Source organism: Mirounga angustirostris, unplaced genomic scaffold, assembly GCF_029215605.1.
Source record: "Mirounga angustirostris isolate CCGP_5_RB_7025 unplaced genomic scaffold, mMirAng1.0.hap1 SCAF_2, whole genome shotgun sequence".
NCBI lineage: Eukaryota > Metazoa > Chordata > Mammalia > Carnivora > Phocidae > Mirounga > Mirounga angustirostris.
This window is the reverse complement of record NW_026991710.1, coordinates 30,356,486-30,374,368: the sequence shown is the minus strand read 5'-3', so window position 1 is coordinate 30,374,368 and position 17,883 is coordinate 30,356,486. Positions and strand designations below refer to the sequence as shown.

Sequence of the window (17,883 nt, the reverse complement as noted above, 5' to 3'; positions counted from 1 at the left end):
TCCAATACTACTTTATTTTGTTTCTCAAACTGTTCCAGCTTTGGCTATTGAGTCAGCTTTCAGTTAACTCCTATGTTCTTTTCATATACCCCCCATAAATTTATTTATATTTTTGTTTATGTTTATTTAATTTTTTAGCACTTCCTTAATTTCCAGCATGACAAGATGCTCCAGGCTCACCTTGTTAACTCTTTGCTCTGGTCCTCAGTCATTTCTCCAAGGAGCATGGTTACCCCTATTGGAAACCAAGATGCAGGCATTATTTGTCTTCTACACTGACTAGGGCCATTACTCACTATTTAACAATTGGATAAACTGATGGCAGCTAGGGGTGACTCTACTTAAAGTTTTATATCCTTGGTTTCTTTTGTTGCTCATTGTATGCAATTTAGAAAGTAGAGAAACATGTACACATTTTTATGTATGTGTATTGCCTGGAATGGTCAGCAATCCCTGTACCAACGGATGAAAGATTACTCCAAACTTTGCCGTGAAAGAGAGGAGAAGGCAAGGGGGTCAACGCTCAGAGACGAAGACCCTTTGCTCTTCTTTGCTCCTGCGTTCATTGGTCCTTCAGGATATCCTTATCATTGTTTCTCAAGCATGTGATGTGTGACAAGGGGTCTTACAGAAACCGAGAGGATTTATAGGAAAGATAAAATATGCTAATCTGCGTGTTCTACTAAACATAGCCTAAGGGACAATGCACACATCTCTTAGATCACAGGGTGGCTATTTGGGCTAAGAGAGCTTCGGGGCAGGGGGCGGGGTGGGGGAAGGTAACTCCCCTGGCATTCCAACTGCAGAGTGGTCACACAGGCCTTGGCATTCCAAAGGCCCACGCCCTTCTCGGAAACCCTCCCTCACCCCCAGCGGCCTCTGTGTTACATTTTAGCAAGCCAGGTATTATGGCTGATTTCATGCTCTACATTAACCCCAACAGTGTATATAGGCTCAGAATCAATATAAAATTTTTTATCTTTTTTTGTACCTTTAAATAATATTCACTTTTCTTTGTCATTAAAAACTTTTTTCCAATTTTTTAAGTGATTTTACAATTTAATTCCAGTGCAGTTAAAATGCAGTATTATATTAGTTTCAGGTATATAATAGAGTGATTCAACAATTCTATGCATTACTCAGTATTCATCATGATAAGTGTACTATTACAGCATTAATGATGGCTGTATAAAATTAATGGATGCACCTGATATATTTGTAAAGTTAAACATTTAGGTAGCTTCAATTTTTAACATTTTAAGTGGAATGACTATTTGTTTTTTTAATTTTCAATTATTTAGTGTAGATTTCCAAAAGCATATTTTTCTGGTCAAAGAACATACATATTCAGCAAGATATATTTTGTCTACTTATTTACCAAACAACAGCAATATTTATTTCCAATACCATTATATGAGACCGTTCATCTTTCTATACTCTAAAGATCACTCAGTAATAGCTTTAAATTTTAATTGATTAGAAAAATATTACCTTATTCTGGTTTTGATTTGCACCTTTTATTTCCAGGAAGTTTGGTTGCAATTTCATTGTTTATCTGCCTTCACAAATAGATAATGCAAATGTCAGACACCCCGCCACCCCCACCCCCCCCCCCCCGGTCTGTTAGTTCTTTCCCGGCTTCCAAAAAAGATCCACCTGGGCATTTCATCAGCTCATTTTACTGGAGATTGGGAAGATCAAAGGAAGAGAATACATTGCATAGGTAGATCACAAAATTGTTTTCTCCACCCCAACTCCTACCAATTCTCCCTGCTGCCCTCCATTTCCTTCTCATTTCTCTCCTAGGATTGGTTTGAGACCATAGTTAGGTACCTTTGGGTTTCTACCTTTTTTCTCAAGTGACTTTCAAGATATTCTTTAGAGGAATTCCATTGAATACATTTGCTTCCATTTCATTATGTCCATAGTTTCTCTTTCCAAAATTTTGTGTTGGGTCCTTTATTAGATGCTATTTTGAAAATAAATACTACTTATTCGTTTTAACATTTTTATTTATTAGATGCTGGAAATATGCCAGGCAGGCATGATACTCAGCACTGGTGATGAAAAGCAAATACCACATGCTTTTACTTTAAGTTGTTTACAACAGTGTGGGAGACACTTATAGCCTCATGACTGTTTTTGAAGCAAATGAAGATTAATTATTTTAATCACAAGGAGCCATGAAGCTCATGTTAGAAGTGCCTCTAGAAAGGAAATGTGGCTCTCACTTTAGTAATTCCCCATGGAAACCATCTGAGAACATACTCAAAATGTCAAAAAGATGAGGAATGAAAAAGACCTAGAAATAGAAAGGGACAGAGGGAAGGGAGAAGGAAAAGGAAGAAGAAAATGAAGCAGATACAAAGAGAGACAGGAAAAAAAACCCAAACCACATGTGCTCTGGAGATGCAAATATATTGAAAAATTGGAAAGTTCAAGAAAGAATTAGAAAGACAGGGAACTTTTATATTTCAAACCTTTGCAATATTTTTAACTTTACCTTTTTTTTCCCCACCTTCATTTTTCTGTTTCAAATATAGAGCTAGCTCCAATTCTGGTTATTGCCTTCCCTGGAAAGTTTCTCAAATTCAATATCTCCTCTCCTTTTTTTATCTCTACAACCTCCAGGGGTTCATTGTTCTACACTTCCCTCCTCCTCCCACAGGCCCCAGGGATTTGCCTACCTGCTGCCATCATCAGATCTTCCATCTGTATTATATTCCACTGGGGCTCTGCTTGGGAAGAATGTACCAGTTCCTAATTTCTCCCTATCCTGCCGTTCTTGAAACATCCACACAATTCTTTGTGGGTTTCTTAAATTTATTTTCTTGTGTGGTTTTATTACTGATAGTAATTAAATTAAAGCAGATAGCAATGAACCATTAATAAACTCTGTCACCTACTGATAGTAATGATAATTATTAAATTCTAGATGCTAGGCTTTGTGATAATACCCTTGTATTTAAAATTCCATTTAATCCTAACAACAATTATATGAGGTTGTGTTATCTATGAAGTATACAGAGGAGGAACCCAAGTCATTGGGAGCTGGGAAAGTGGCAAAATAAAAGTTACAGAAGGATAGGAAATCTTAAAATAATGAAGAGATTGTTTTCACTTTTTATTTTTAAATTGTCTAAATTTTAGGCATATAGCATGTTGACTTGATAGACATATATTGTAATCTGACTGCCATTGTAGTGATAGTTAGCACCTCTGTCATGTCACATCATCAATAATTATTAATAATTAAGACCTAGTCTCTTAGCAAATTTGATAATGACAATACAATATTGTCTAGATTCTCTATACTATGCATTAGATCTCCAGGACTTATTTTTCTACTAGTTGCAAGTTTGTATCCTTAAACAATATCTCTCCTATTCATACTATTCATATATTCACTGTTGTTTATTTTTTTTAATTAAAATTTAGATCGTACTTGGTTTAGACTGTTGGTTCAGGACTGATTCCTTATTGTCACTCCTGACAAAATCATTCTTACCCCTTCATTTTATTATTCTTATTCCTGGAAGTAGAACTTGTTGTGCACCCCCTTCACCATTTTTTCTTTCCCCCTGAGGTCTCACTAAAATCTCTTCCCCTTTTCTCACTGTTGTTATTGACTTCATTCATTCATATATTTAACAAGTGTGTTGAGTTTTACTGAGTGCCATACACCACTGAAGATACTCTGGATATAGCACTGAACAAGACAGATACAGACAGTCCTGCCCTCCTGCAAATTATATTCTAAGAGGAGGCAAAGTCAACAAATAAACAACATCTAAATAATTCTAGATTTTCTTAGCATTATGAGGGAAATAAAGAGGTGACTATAAGTAATTATAGGGGTGACTTTCTTTAAATAGGATGATCTTTTCTGAAGAGCTGACTTTTTTCCAAGGCCTGAATGAATGATAAGAATCTAAATAGGAATTCTCTTGGGGAAATAACATTTCCTTTACAGAGAAGAATAACTTCAAAGTCCTGAGGCAGAGACAAAGGGGAGAGAAGTAAAAGATAAGGTCAGAATGGTGAGAAGTGCAGTCTTGTACTCACTGATAAAAAGAGTCAGGGATTTACTGGGATTGCAGTGAGAAGCCACTGGTGAAATTTAAGCAGGAGAGTGATATAATCTGAATAGTTTTTTTCTTTTTAATACGCTACAGATGCTGTTTGGCCAAATGAAATTTTAGGTGCCAAAGAGTGGGTGATTCAAATTCTCCAAGGCTCATATGAGTTCTATTTATATCCCAGAAGAAAACTCCATATTCTCAGAGTTCTTTGGTTTCCTTCGAGAAACTTAATTTAAGAAAACTCTTGGCTATTCCTTTCCCCTGAAATTAGACCACTTTCTTGGTATTTCTTTTTTTTTTTTTTCCACAGAGGGAAAGCAATGAGATTTAACATCTCCATAAAAGGAAATTAGTGATCATGTTGGTAAGTCCTTGGATTTGTGGAAGAACCATGTCTTCCCTGCAGTTTGGGTCCAATAGTTCGAATGTATAGCATAACCTCTTGGTAGGAAGAATCCCACTCCTCTTCAGCTCTGAGACTGAGGTCTAAGCATGTTCTCTCTCTGGGCATTGGATTAATCTGTAAAATGAGAGGCTTGGTCTAGAACAGAGCTTCTCAAATACAAGTATTGACATTGTGCGCTGCATAAGTCTTGTATCAAGGGACTGCCCTGTACATGTCAGTATGTTTATCAGCATCTCTGTCTTCTACCCACTACATGCCAATAGCATCTCCTGGATGATTAAGAATGCTTCTTGGCGTAGCCAGGTGTTCCCTGATGGGTAAAATCCTCCATAATTGTGAGCCACAGGTTTAGAAAAATTTTTTACTTCCATGGACTTAAATTTTAAATGCATAAAGAACTCCAGCAATAGTCAGAGATTCTGATGCACTTTTGATATACTATATTATATAGGAAGATATTTTCTTTTTTTAAAGATTTATTTATCCATTTGAGAGAGAGAGAGAGAGAGAGAGAGAGAAGGAGCAGAGGGAGAGAATCCTGAAGCAGACTCCCTGCTGAGCATGGAGCTCAGTGCAGGGCTTGATCCCATGTCCCATGAGATCATAACTTGAGCCAAAACCAAGAGTCGGACACTCAATGGTCTGAGCTACCCAAGCACCCATAGGAGGATATTTTCTCCTAAGAAATGTTAAAATTCACCCCCTTTTTCTCCCTCTCTATCACCATGACCCCAAATTAATGCTCTGAAGTGACTCTTCTATAAAGAGAGTGCTAAAATCAAGGTGAATATCCCCTTCTCAAAAGCTGGTATATAATGAATCATAGGTTGCTTGTTCTTCAGGTATGTAAATTTCATCTGTCTTTTGAAGGACCAACAATTCATTAAGAGAAGATGAAATGGTTGTACATTGTAGTGTGCAGGAATAGAAAGTAAATCTAAGTAAGGAAACTTACATTTCTAGATAACTACAACCTTATTTAAATTGGCATTTTCTATTCTTTCCCAACATTATGGAAAGAAATATGCCAACTAGGGTAAAATGAACTTCAAATATTGTATTTCACATTTAGCCCAAATGTCTGCATTGCTTATGAGACTTCTCCAAGAATCCCAAGTGAGTCACCATCTTCTCAGTCCTTGAAACCCCACCTGGCCACTGTTACCTTATTATGCCATGTTACATGTGAGTCTTTCCCATACTTTCTTTTCTTGGAATACTTACCACCCATTTTCTATCTGACCAAATTCTACTGATCCTTTAAAGTGCAAATCAACCATCAGCTTTTGGAAAGTCGTCTTGATCCAACACTTCCACATCATTTTGATACTGCTGCTTTGTGCTCACAGATACCCTGGGTCTAGTAAGAAAAATTGAAGAGCCCAGTTTGGAGGCTATAAATTATCCAAGTAAAAGATGACAACCAATTAGAATAGGGAAGTGGCAGAGTAAGTGGCTCTTCCTGGAAATAAATATATAGATTTAAGATAAAATTTATACATAGAGCCAATCCCTCACAACTTGGCTAAGGATCAAATATGAATGAGGGAAAGGAAGGATGTCATTTATGGAAACTTATCTGCTTCTAATTTTGAACTAGAAAAAATGGAATATAAATATTTGCCCTCTACTCCTAACAGGGAAATTAATAGTTCTGTGCTGGGTTTAATAAGCTATCAAGGTATATGGTGAAATACAAAAGAATATGAAGTCTGACAAGAGGAAATAAGTAAGGCTTTCCATGAGTAATACAAAGGCTGGAGTCAGAAAGCAGTGCACTAAAGGAGGCTCCATGAGTTTGCAATCTGATTGCAAAATATTTGTCCTAAAATAGGGCACTTTGGCTTGAAAGTGACAGACCTTGCAGAGACCCACTATGAGGAATTTTGTTCAAGGAGCCTTGTGAGGTCCTTTTATTTTTTACTTTATTATTTTTAATAGACTTTTTTTTAGAGCAGTTTTAAGCTCATAGGGTAATCAAGGAGAAGATAGAGATTTCCTATCTACCTCCTTTCCCAAGACATGTATAGCCTCCCCCATTAATTAACATCTCCCACCAGAGAGGGACATTCGTGACAACTAATAAATGATTACATAATCACTCCAAGTCCATAATTTGCATTAGGGTTCATTCTTGGTGTTGTATATTCAATGGATCTAGACAAATGTAAATGACATATATCCATCCTTATAGTAATCATATAAAATAGTTTCACTGCCCTAAAAATCCTTTGTGATGAAGACTTCTTCCAAATGTTTAACTGGGAAAAATGTTGGGGTAAACAAATGTGAAGCTCTTGATTCTAGTTTGAGGCCCTTCACCTGCACAACTGCTACAGAAGCCCCTGGACCTGAACCCAGCGCAGCTGCCACTGGGGTAGGGACAAGCTCTAGCCGAACTTCCTGGAGAGGGCATCTTGACCTTCTTGTTCCTACCAGTCCCTACAAGCCCTGCTGCAGGGGAGGAATCACTACAGCACCTGTTTCAGGAGACTATCCAGGCTAATCCCAACACTGGAGACTGCATAGGCGCTGAAGGAACAGAGATGCTGGTATAGAAAGGCAGACTTCCCTATAGGGGAAGTTACACCTTGCCCGGGGTATAACTCAGTTCTCTGAGGCTGAGGCATGGTAAGGATAGAGGCACAGATGTTAGATACTTCATAGAGACAAGGAGCTTTAAGTAAGGGGTGTTGCTGCAGCAGGGTGCCTATCAGAGGATGAGAAATATGCCTTAGTTTTTACCTAATTTCCCTTTCTGGCCCAGAATCCCATCCAGGCTGCCCCATTACGTTTAGTCATCATATCTCCTTAGGCTCCTTCAGACTGTAACATTTTCTCAGATTTTCTTGTTTTTGATGACCTTGACAGTTTTGAGGTATACTAGTCAGATATTTTGTAGAATTTCTCTCAACTGGGTTTTGTGTGATTTTTTTTTTTTTATCATAGTAAAACAGGCGTTATGAATTTTAGGGAGGAAGATCACAAAGATAAGGTTCCCAAATCCTTATCCTATCAAGAATACACACTATTAATATGACTTATCAATGTTGTTGGTAGCCTTGATCACCTGATCCAGGTAGTGTCACTTCGTGCTTGTTTAACATCAACTCCTCATTTCCCCTCTCCCTGGTAACTACCATTCTATTTCCGGCTTCTGTGAGTTTGACTGTCTTAGGCACCTCACCTAAGTAGAATCATGCAGTATTTGTCCTTCTGTGTCTGGCATATTTCACTTAGCGTAACACCTTCCAGATTCATCCATGTTGTTGTATATGGTAGGATGTCCTTTTTAAAGGCTGAGTAATATTCTTTTGTATGAATATACCACATTTCCTTTATACATTCATCCATTGATAGATGTTTAGGTTTTTTCACATCTTGGCTATTGTGAATAATGCTGCAATAAACATGGGAATATAAATATCTCTTCAAGATCATCATTTCAGTTCTTTTGTATAAATACCCAGTGACCCTCCAAAGTCAAAGTCAAAAATGACCCTCCCTCATTTACTAAAATAGAGTGATTTTCATTCATTACAACTATCTACAGGACACCAGAAATTTTGCTTTCTGCAGATTTCTTTTCTTTTTTGCGGGGGGGGCGGTTGGGGACAGGTCCTGAAAATCTAACTTTCATCTACTCTTCAAAGTTCATGGCAGTCAAACTTGTGTGAGGTTTGTAGGATTTAATAAATAATATCTATTAAATAATATTAAAATACTGAGATGAGAGACAGAGAGATGAATGCCAAAATATCACCTTATTGTGGATAAGAATGTTATTGGAGGATGAAGGTAGATTAGCATACTCACTAATTGCATGGTGCACTCTTGAGTGAGGCCAATTAAGCTATAAGTAGCACCAGGCAACTCTTGGCCTGTCCGGCTAAGCTGTCCACTTGATTAGAAGGGAAGCTCCTCCAAGAATCCTCCCAGCATGCTGGCAGATCCAAGAAGAATGGGGTGTTGACTGAGATGAGCTTCTTCAGTTTCTTCTTCCACTTATGTAACATACCTCATTACTTCTTCAAGGTAAGGAGAGAGGCTGGACATGCTGAAACTTCTGCATGTGAAAACACTTGAAGAGAAAAAAGGCTCTACCCTAATATTTTATTTCAATATATAAATAAAATTCCTTTAGCTCTTATTTATTATTTCTGGAAATTCCTGTGTCATGTTCTAATGGTCATTTTTTGTTCAATTTCTTGTTCTAACCATCAAGTATTCCTCCCTCGCCATGCTTTTTCACTCAGCCTCAGGCTTCCTCCACATCACTGTGTCTTTTGCTCCTATTTCCTTTCTTACAGTGATAGGAGTTAAGGAGTTAATAGGTAGTCAGGGAACTGACTTGAGCAAGGTTGCACCAACATCTTCAGGAAACATCTGCAGATCAAACGCTTACATGCCTAAAACCCAACAAATGACTGAACAAAGAAACCACCAAGGGCCTAAAGGAGACAAAGAGGTTGAAAATAGTTCCAGTCTATTCAGCAATGGATCCAGATAACAGGAAGCTAGGACATAACACTATGTCCACTGGGTCACTGGTGCCCCAGTCTTATATAGAAAAGTCCCTAAATGAACCAATGGGAAGTTGTCACTGGCAGCCCATGAACTCTGTCCTCTGCCCAGATAAGACTCCTGAAAACCCCTAGACAACTCCATTGCTGGGGCTTAGTTCCCCTAAGCCCCTCCTGTATGGGAGTCTTTCTGCTCAATAAAGCTTTTGGTTCTCACCCTCTTGTTGCCTTGTCTGGGATTCTCATTCCTCAAGCATCTTGAACATGAATCTGGGAACACCGAGGGGGTAACAGTGGGTTCCCTAAATAAGCTTAAACTTCATTATATACGATTATGGAGAACAATTTATAGCCCTCTTTATTTCAGTCTTTCATTTCCCAATTTTTTTGGGGGGGGGGCTTAGCTTTCTACTATCAAATTTGTTAAGATATATAGCAACAAAAATTAAATAATACATCCACCTTTTTTTTCTTTTTCCCTAAGGAATAGAAAATCATATCTACCTTAAAACTTAGAATTAGTGTTGTTATTAACTATAAGCACATTATATATACAAATAGGATCTTTAAATTCAAAATTCATGATGTCATAAAAAAATAATGGTACTACATTGTGAAACATATGGATACTCATATAATATGATAAATAATCACATTTAGGGGCACCTGGGTGGCTCTGTCAGTTAAGCGTCTGCCTTCAGCTCAGGTCATGATCCTGGAGTTAGGCAACCTCCTCAGTGGGGAGTCTGCTTCTCTCTTTCCCTCTGCCCCTCCCTCCACTCATGCTCTCTCTCTCTCTCTCTTTCTCTCAAATACATAAAATCTTAAAAAAAATTTAAAAATCATATTTAGTTCAAACTCCTAAAAATAACAATCACAAAAACATGAATTTTTGGGAGTCTAAGTGCAGAATGCCATAGTCATCTATACAAAGAGAAAATCTGCATGGTTGACTAATAGCTTTACATTAAAAAGAAGGAAGATCATATTTTCATACTTACAACTACAAATCTTAAGCCACACATCAAATTTAGGAATAGACAAGTTGATGAAGATCCCAACAAAGTCTGAAATGAATTAGTACCACCTTCAGTTGCCTTTTTTGTAGCAGTCTCTTTCTCATGTAAATGATATGATATTGTTCATGTTGGTGATACTATAATGAGAAAAGCCAATGGAAATGAAGTCAGTGGTTATTAGAGGAGAAACAACATGTAGCATAACTAGTCCCAACTTGTTGGAGGGCTTGCAAAGGGGGTTGGAAGGGATTTAAACAGAAGGCATAGAAGAAGGTCACAAGGAGATAATCTTGACTTGTAAATAAAGATGATCAAGTTGAGCCTGCTGACTTGGGAACCTCTCAAGTACAGATTGCACTTCTTGATGACTTGGTCTTAGCAACTAAAAAGAGACAAAAGTGTATAGATCCAAATAGATATATCTGTTTACCTGGGGGCTATTGCCGCATAGGAGCAGTTACTTGTCCTGAGAGGTACAATGGTGAGATTATTTTGAAAATTGACTTTGGTTGGTTGCTTGTTACCTGATAAGTCTAAATCTTCATTGCTATCAATGGGACTTGAACTTACTGAAAAATAATTAGGTGTACAGTGGAGTCTACATCATACGTATAAATTGAGATGTAAATGCACTAAATATTCATAGTTTTAATTACAGGGTGAAATAATAGATTTTTTAAATCCTTATTCACTTTATAATGTTCAAACATTTATTTTTATTTTTATTTTATTTATTTATTTTTAAGATTTTATTTATTTACAGAGAGAGACACAGCGAGAGAGGGAACACAAGCAGGGGGAGTGGGAGAGGGAGAAGCAGGCTTCCTGCCGAGCAGGGAGCCCGATGCGGGGCTCAATCCCAGAACCCTGGGATCATGACCCGAGCTGAAGGTAGACACTTAACGACTGAGCCACCCAGGCACCCCATAAACATTTATTATTTTTAATCAGAAAGCAAAACTTAGTTTAAAAAAAGAAATAACTAATTCAATCAACAAATTCACATTTAGCAACACTTTTTGCATTTAGTTTAGCAAACAGTTATTGATTACACAATATGAACCAATGTACTCAGCAGTGGATGTAGAGATATAAATGGGACATAGTCCCTTTCTTTAAAGGACTTACCATTAGTGTGGTCATGGGGGGACATACAGATACTTAGAAATAATACTATTATATTGAATTTTGAATGCATTTGTTCACAAGAGGGATTTCTTGTTAGAAGCTGATTATTATGAGTGCTAATTATGATGAGTTACAGTGTGTTATCTCTTTGATCACCATTATAGTGAGTATAAAGTGTTACCTCATTTTGGCTTTGATTTGCATTTTTATAAATATTAATGATAAGCATCTTTTAAAAAAATTGTTACTGAGGTATAGTTGATATACAATGTTATATTAATTTTAGATGTACAACATAGTGATTCAACAATTCTATACATTACTGCTCACCATAATAAGTATAGTCACTATCTGTCATCATCCAATGTTATTACAATTGCTAAGTTTCAAAAACAACTTTTTGAAAAAATTTCCCTTGCATATTAGCATTATTACAGTGTATTTGTGTGTTAAAATTGGGCAGACATTTTTTAAATTTATTTAGGGTGTTAGGATAATACAAAGTAGAAGTTTATTTGCATTATGCAGGGAGCGTAGAACACATTTGCCAAAAAGACAAATGAGAGGATGGGATTTCTGCCTGGATGGATGACTTGACTGCTGGGACTAAGCCCTAGTCTATTGCATTTAGGTTATGCAAGCCATCTCATTTTCCTTTGGTTATCAAAGGAGAATCCCCTCCACTCCACATATCTGTCAATGAGCCCAGAAAGTTATTTGGATTGGGCCAAAATCCACAGGTACTCAGATCTTTCAATGATGATAAATGAGCTAAAAAGCCACAGAGAAATTCTCTACCACTGTCTTTGGCATCAGAAATATGGGTGGAGAGTAAGGTAAATAAATAATATAAATGAATGTAGCATGTGGGGAATGAAGGCAACTGTGCTTATGTGGAAACCATATTCAATTAGAAGGGCTTGGCTGTTATTCATCTCCAGCCAGTTTGTGCTACATAGAAATTTGTGCTCAATGTTTCTAGATTATTTAATTTTGAAAGAGAATCTGAAAATTCAGATTTTTATATGAAAATTTCTCAATATATTAATTTTGTGTAGGCACTGAGGGCAACTAGTCTGCTATTCACCTCCCCACCCCACCCCACCCCCTGCAAATTCCCATATTCTTTTCCTTTTCACTATTTCTGGAGAAAGGGAGAAACTTTAGAGTATAGTTTTTTAGAAGTCAAAGGTCTTGGAGCACCTGGGTGGCTCAATCCGTTAAGCCTCCAACTTTAGCTCAGGTCATGATCTCAGGTTGAGCCCTGCATTGGGCTCCATACTCAGTAGGGAATCTGCTTGAGGATTCTCTCTCTCTCCCTCTGCCCCTCTTCCTGCTCAGGCTCACTCTCTCTCTCTCAAGTAAACTTTAAAAATCTAAAAAAAAAAAAAAATGAAGTCAAAGGTCTCTGTCTATATAGCATTGACCAACTTACAGCATATGTGACATCACGGTACAGTAAGGGAAGATAGTGTTTTCAAAAAATAGTGCTAGATCAATTGAGTAGCCCTATGGAAAAAATGTATCTTGACACTTATTTAACCCTATTGATGAAAAAGTCAGTTCTGTATGGGTTTCAGATCTATATGCAAAAGTAAAATAATAAAACTTGGAGAAAGAGGAGAATATCCTCATGACTTTGGAATAAATTAGATAAATAGGACATATTAAACACTAACAATAAAAGTAAAAATATAAAAATATAAAAATTGTACTACATCAAAATTAAGGGCTTTTATTCATCAAAAGATGCTGTTAATAGAGTCCAAGTGCACCACTATTTACATTAGCCCCTAACTGAAAACTACCCAAATACCCACAAATAGTAGAATAAATAAAATATATAATTTTATATCACAGAATGAATGCTATACAACAAGAGTGACCATTCTACAATGAAATACAATGATATGGAATCATAAACATAATTTTGAGAATAGTGCATAATCCTCTATTTATATAAAGTACATCTTGTAAAACTAAATACCGTTGGAAGGCAAGATAATGCTTACTGTTAAAGGCAGTGACTGCAACAGAGATGACTTTGACTTCCCCATTGGCAGTAGTACTGTTTCTTGATGTGGGTGCTTGTAAAAATGTATTATGCTGTATATCTGTGATTTGACCACTTTTCTGTTGGTATAATGCACTTAAATAAAAACATTTAAAACAATAAGGCAAGGGTCTTAGGCTTTGTTCAAACTACTATCTCTAGAAAGCCTTGGCCTTTAGGAAGTAAGTTAAGGAAATTTAATTAGGATTTTGATTTAAATTCCAAACAGAAACATCTTTAGCAGCATGTTCATAAGTGTGTTGAGATTTCCTGTCACCCTTTCTCAATCTTCACCTTGGCTTGACTCAGTGCTGGTTCTTCATTTTCTCTTTGTTTAACTTACCTCTCTTTGTCTCTACTATTATTTCTACCTTCAAAGGAAAAGTATGTGGAGCCAGAAAAGAGATTTGAGTTCATATCTGAAAGATAGAACTTACAGTTGAAGTGTGATTCTGTGACTTCTACAATGAATACAGGATACAGTTGGGTGCAAAATACTTAAGGAATGATCAAGTTCTACAGAATGCTTCCATCCTGCTTTGTTTTTTTTATTTTTTTGTTTGTTTTTTTAAAGATTTTATTTATTTATTTGAGAGAGAAGGAGATAGAGAGAGAGCATGAGAGCGGGGAGGGTCAGAGGGAGAAGCAGACTCCCTGCTGAGCAGGGAGCCCGATGCGGTACTCAGTCCCAGGACTCCAGGATCATGACCTGAGCTGAAGGCAGTCGCTTAACCAACTGAGCCACCCAGGTGCCCCCCTGCTGTTTTTTAAACAGTGGTTTTTTTTTTTGTTGTTATTTATTTATTTACTTACTTATTTATTTTATTTGGGGTGGGAAGGGCAGAAGGAGAGAGGTGAAGAGAGAATCTGAAGCAGACTCCCCACCCAGCACAGAGCCCATCATGGGGCTCGATCTCACAACCCTGAGATCATGACTTGAGCTGAAATCAAGAGTCAAAGGCTTAACTGACTGAGCCACTGGGGCACCCCTGATTCTGTCCTGTTTTAAATGAGATGTTCAAGGGCAGCACAGCATGATGATTAGCTAGCTGCATGCACTCTGGAACCCACTACCTGAGTAGTGAGTCAATGAATTCTCATTCTTTTATCTACAGAGTGGGAGTAATTCTAGTATTTATGTCCTACTGTTGTGAGGTTTAAGTGAAATAAAGCCTCTAGAGTCCTGTGCACATACAATTTCAAGTAAGTATATTCGGTAAATACCATTATTATTATTTTTTCAATACTGGTGGGATATAATAAAAGCAGCAATTTAGGGCTGGCTTTACTGGTCCATAATTTTCTGGCAATGTGAACTTGTATATTTAACTACATGAAGCTTCATATTTTTTTCTGCAAAATGGGAGAGATAAATGGAGAGATAAACCAAAATGAGATAAAGTATGTGAAAAAATCTAGCTTAGTCTTTGGTCACATGATAAATCTGTACTTTGTATAATAAATGCAAATTCAACTAGGTTAGTAGGGAATATAATCAGTGTTAGTCTGTGAATTAATATAAATTTTAAAGCTCTATTCAGACATTAGTACTGAATGTTACTATGTAATAACATATATAAAAGAGAGGGAAAAATTCTTCCACTGACATAAGAGACTTTTAAGACAAGCATACCAATTATACCTAAGACACATAGTCTCTAAGTCTTAGAAATGAAAATGCTATATAAATCTAAAGGTTTATGGTTAAGATAAATTTTCTTTGTCACATAGCAAGGCCAAAAAGATGGTTCTAAAAGAAAAGGAAGATGCCCAGTGATGAGGACTTCTCCTACTTGTCTTTGAGTTCCTCAAACATGAGATGACCCTACATGCACTATGGGAGGGATACAAGCATTTATCAGATCAAAACCAAACCAGTCAGCATCCCCCTTGCCCCCTTAAGAAAATAAATTAAAAACAATTTTTTTAAATAAAGGAAAAATTATGGTAGCGATTCCATAATTTTTTCCTTTATTATTTCTATAATATAATTGCTCTTTGGGGATTACTGCAGTTAAAGTGAGGTGAGCATTTTGTTTTATTCCATCTAGACTATCTTCCCCTCTCAGTTTTCTGGGCATGTGTATCAGTGTTCAGAAGAAAGCAAGGGCTATTCTTGCAGAAGGGCTTGCCTTTGGAGAGAGTGTCAGGAAGGATGAGTCACTCTTAGAATTGATTCCAGATAATCTGTTGCCAAGCTATATTTGCTAATGCAGTTGTCTAAATCCTGGTGTCCATGGAACATAGAGGAAGGCAAATTTGTCCTTGTCATTACATGGCCAAAGGCCTCCTTTGAAAGATAGAAGAAAATTAATTAGACTGCAAATTCATCCATAAAATGAAAAGACAGTTTACCTGAGCAAAGAGATCTGGAAGAGGAAGACTCATTTTATTAGGAAGCTCTTAGTGTTCTGCTCAAGTAGCATACATCTGTGCAGAAGATATAATTATTTGTCATTATTATTCCCAATCCTGCAGTTAGTCAAGGAAAAACTAATATTAATACTTCATTATTACTGACTATACATATAATGCTCACTCAATGGCAACATTACTGCACTCAGAGATCTTAAAAGACTCACAAAAGCATTTAAATAAAATAAAAATTGAGCCAGCTAGATTCTGGATCTCAAAAAGTAAATATAATCATTGCTGCATAAAGTGATTGAAAACTAAATCAGTAAAGAAATGCCTTACCATTTCAACCATCATGATAGATATATATGATTAAACAGTTAAAACTGATCTGTTGAGAGTACTTAAAATTTCTATATGCTTTTGCTATTTTAAAGCAAAAATTTTTTAACAAATACAGGACGTGAAGACATTTTTTTACCTATAAAAGTCTATATTTCTGACTGTTGAGCAGTATGATTTTTTTTAAATGATAAAAATGAATTCTATAAAAGTGAGACTAGATGAACTTAAAGATTCCTAAATATTTTGCCAAAGGGATAAATGGCCCTTCTGGTATACGCTGTTTGCAGAACTTGGACGACTGAAGAAAAGATACAACTAACCTTACCTCCCACTGGGATGATAATAAAGGTTTGGACATAATATACTTAAGAGAAAACTAGATTTAACTTATGGCAAGTAATTTTGTCCTCTTTAATTCATGATATACAGATAGAAGAAGAGCAATAGAGATTGGGTGTTGTATGCTTCATAGGCACCATTCCATTAAATGGGTCATAGAAAAGGTATTGTGTTTTCTTCATATTAGTAAGTGTTAAATATAAACATCACAATTAGAAAAATAAGGAAATCTAATATCTATTATATCAAAATTTAATCCAGTAAAAAATGAGGAAGTGATAACCAAATCACATAATAAATTCTGTGTATGGGGGATGAGGGCTGGGAGAACAGGTAGATCTTAAGGAAATCTCTACACACACCACTCCACTACCAGTGCTCTCAGTTCCACCTGATTAGAATAAAGACCACAAAAACAATGTCAGCAAAATGGATTCAGCTTGATGGATACAAAATGGCTCCATGAACACATCAAAAAAGACATTTAAAAAACTTTGCTTTGAGAGATGAATTAAATCTGTATAATTTTATGTTCTTTATTTTTTTCTTACTGCACTAAAATTTTCCACTATCTCTTTTTTATAGCCAGCATTTCTAGTGTTTGCAAAGAAAGCATTTAGTTTTTATTTACTTAATAAAAGCTCAATAGGCAAGATAAACATTAAATCCATTCTTGAAGGAAATGAATTTGGCAAGAAAAGAGGGCAATGTTCTTAGAACAGAACTAATTCTCAAAACAGGACAGGGAAAGTATGGGTAGAATAAAGCCAGATAAATAAAAGTGTTGAAAAAACTATATAGCTGTAATTTCTTAGAATCTGCTATGCACTGCGCACTGTGTAAGGCTCAGTGGAGAATACAAATAAAATATAATGTAATTTGCTGTCAATGAGTTTTAAATCTCATTGGAAAGACTAATATATGCCACTTTTCAATTGTGCAGAGAGATTTAGTAGTGTCATGATTAATGAATTATAGTTTTTACCTCAATAATTTAAAATTATGTTTAAAGTTAAGTTAGCACTATAGTAGAAGACCTGAGTGTCCCTTTAGGAACTACTATATTAGAGGGAATTCCCATTACTAATACTACCACCCCCACGACCACCATACCACTTACTGGGTGCCTACAATTTGCCAGGCACTGTTTTAGTTCCTTTACATTCATTAGCCCATTTAACTCATGAAACAACCCGACTGTGTGTGGTATTCATAATTACTACTCCTGTTCCAGAGATAAGGAATCCAGGTTACTGAGATATTAAAGTAACTCTCCCAGTTTCTGAAAACCTTCAGTCTACTGCTTGAAAGGCAAAGGCTGAAGGATGTCAAGTTCCCACAATAGGGAAAACTAAATATTTTGAAGTGTCTCTGACATATATAGATACTAGATAAAAGAATTTTAAAAAATCTTTTTAAGTGCAATTCTGGACTTCTAGGAATTTAGGGAAACCTTAACCAGTGAAAAGAAACTTTTCTGATCAGCAGTGGAGTATATGAGAATAAGGAGTAAACTATAATTCTTCTAACAGTTGACTTCTTAAGAGAAACAATGGGAAAAGAAGATAAAGAAATCATTATTGTCAAAGTGCTAGGGAGGTGCGAGATAAGGTGGTGATAGGGAGTGTTGATC

At 36.3% G+C, this 17,883-nt stretch overlaps 1 non-coding gene across 1 annotated transcript; it reads left to right on the top strand.

The window, feature by feature from the left end:
- Window positions 1-14,977: 14,977 nt before the first annotated feature.
- On the top strand, window positions 14,978-15,060 carry LOC123849170 (small nucleolar RNA Z195/SNORD33/SNORD32 family). Its single transcript, XR_006791996.1, has one exon. It is a non-coding gene; the product is annotated as a small nucleolar RNA Z195/SNORD33/SNORD32 family (small nucleolar RNA).
- Window positions 15,061-17,883: the final 2,823 nt, after the last annotated feature.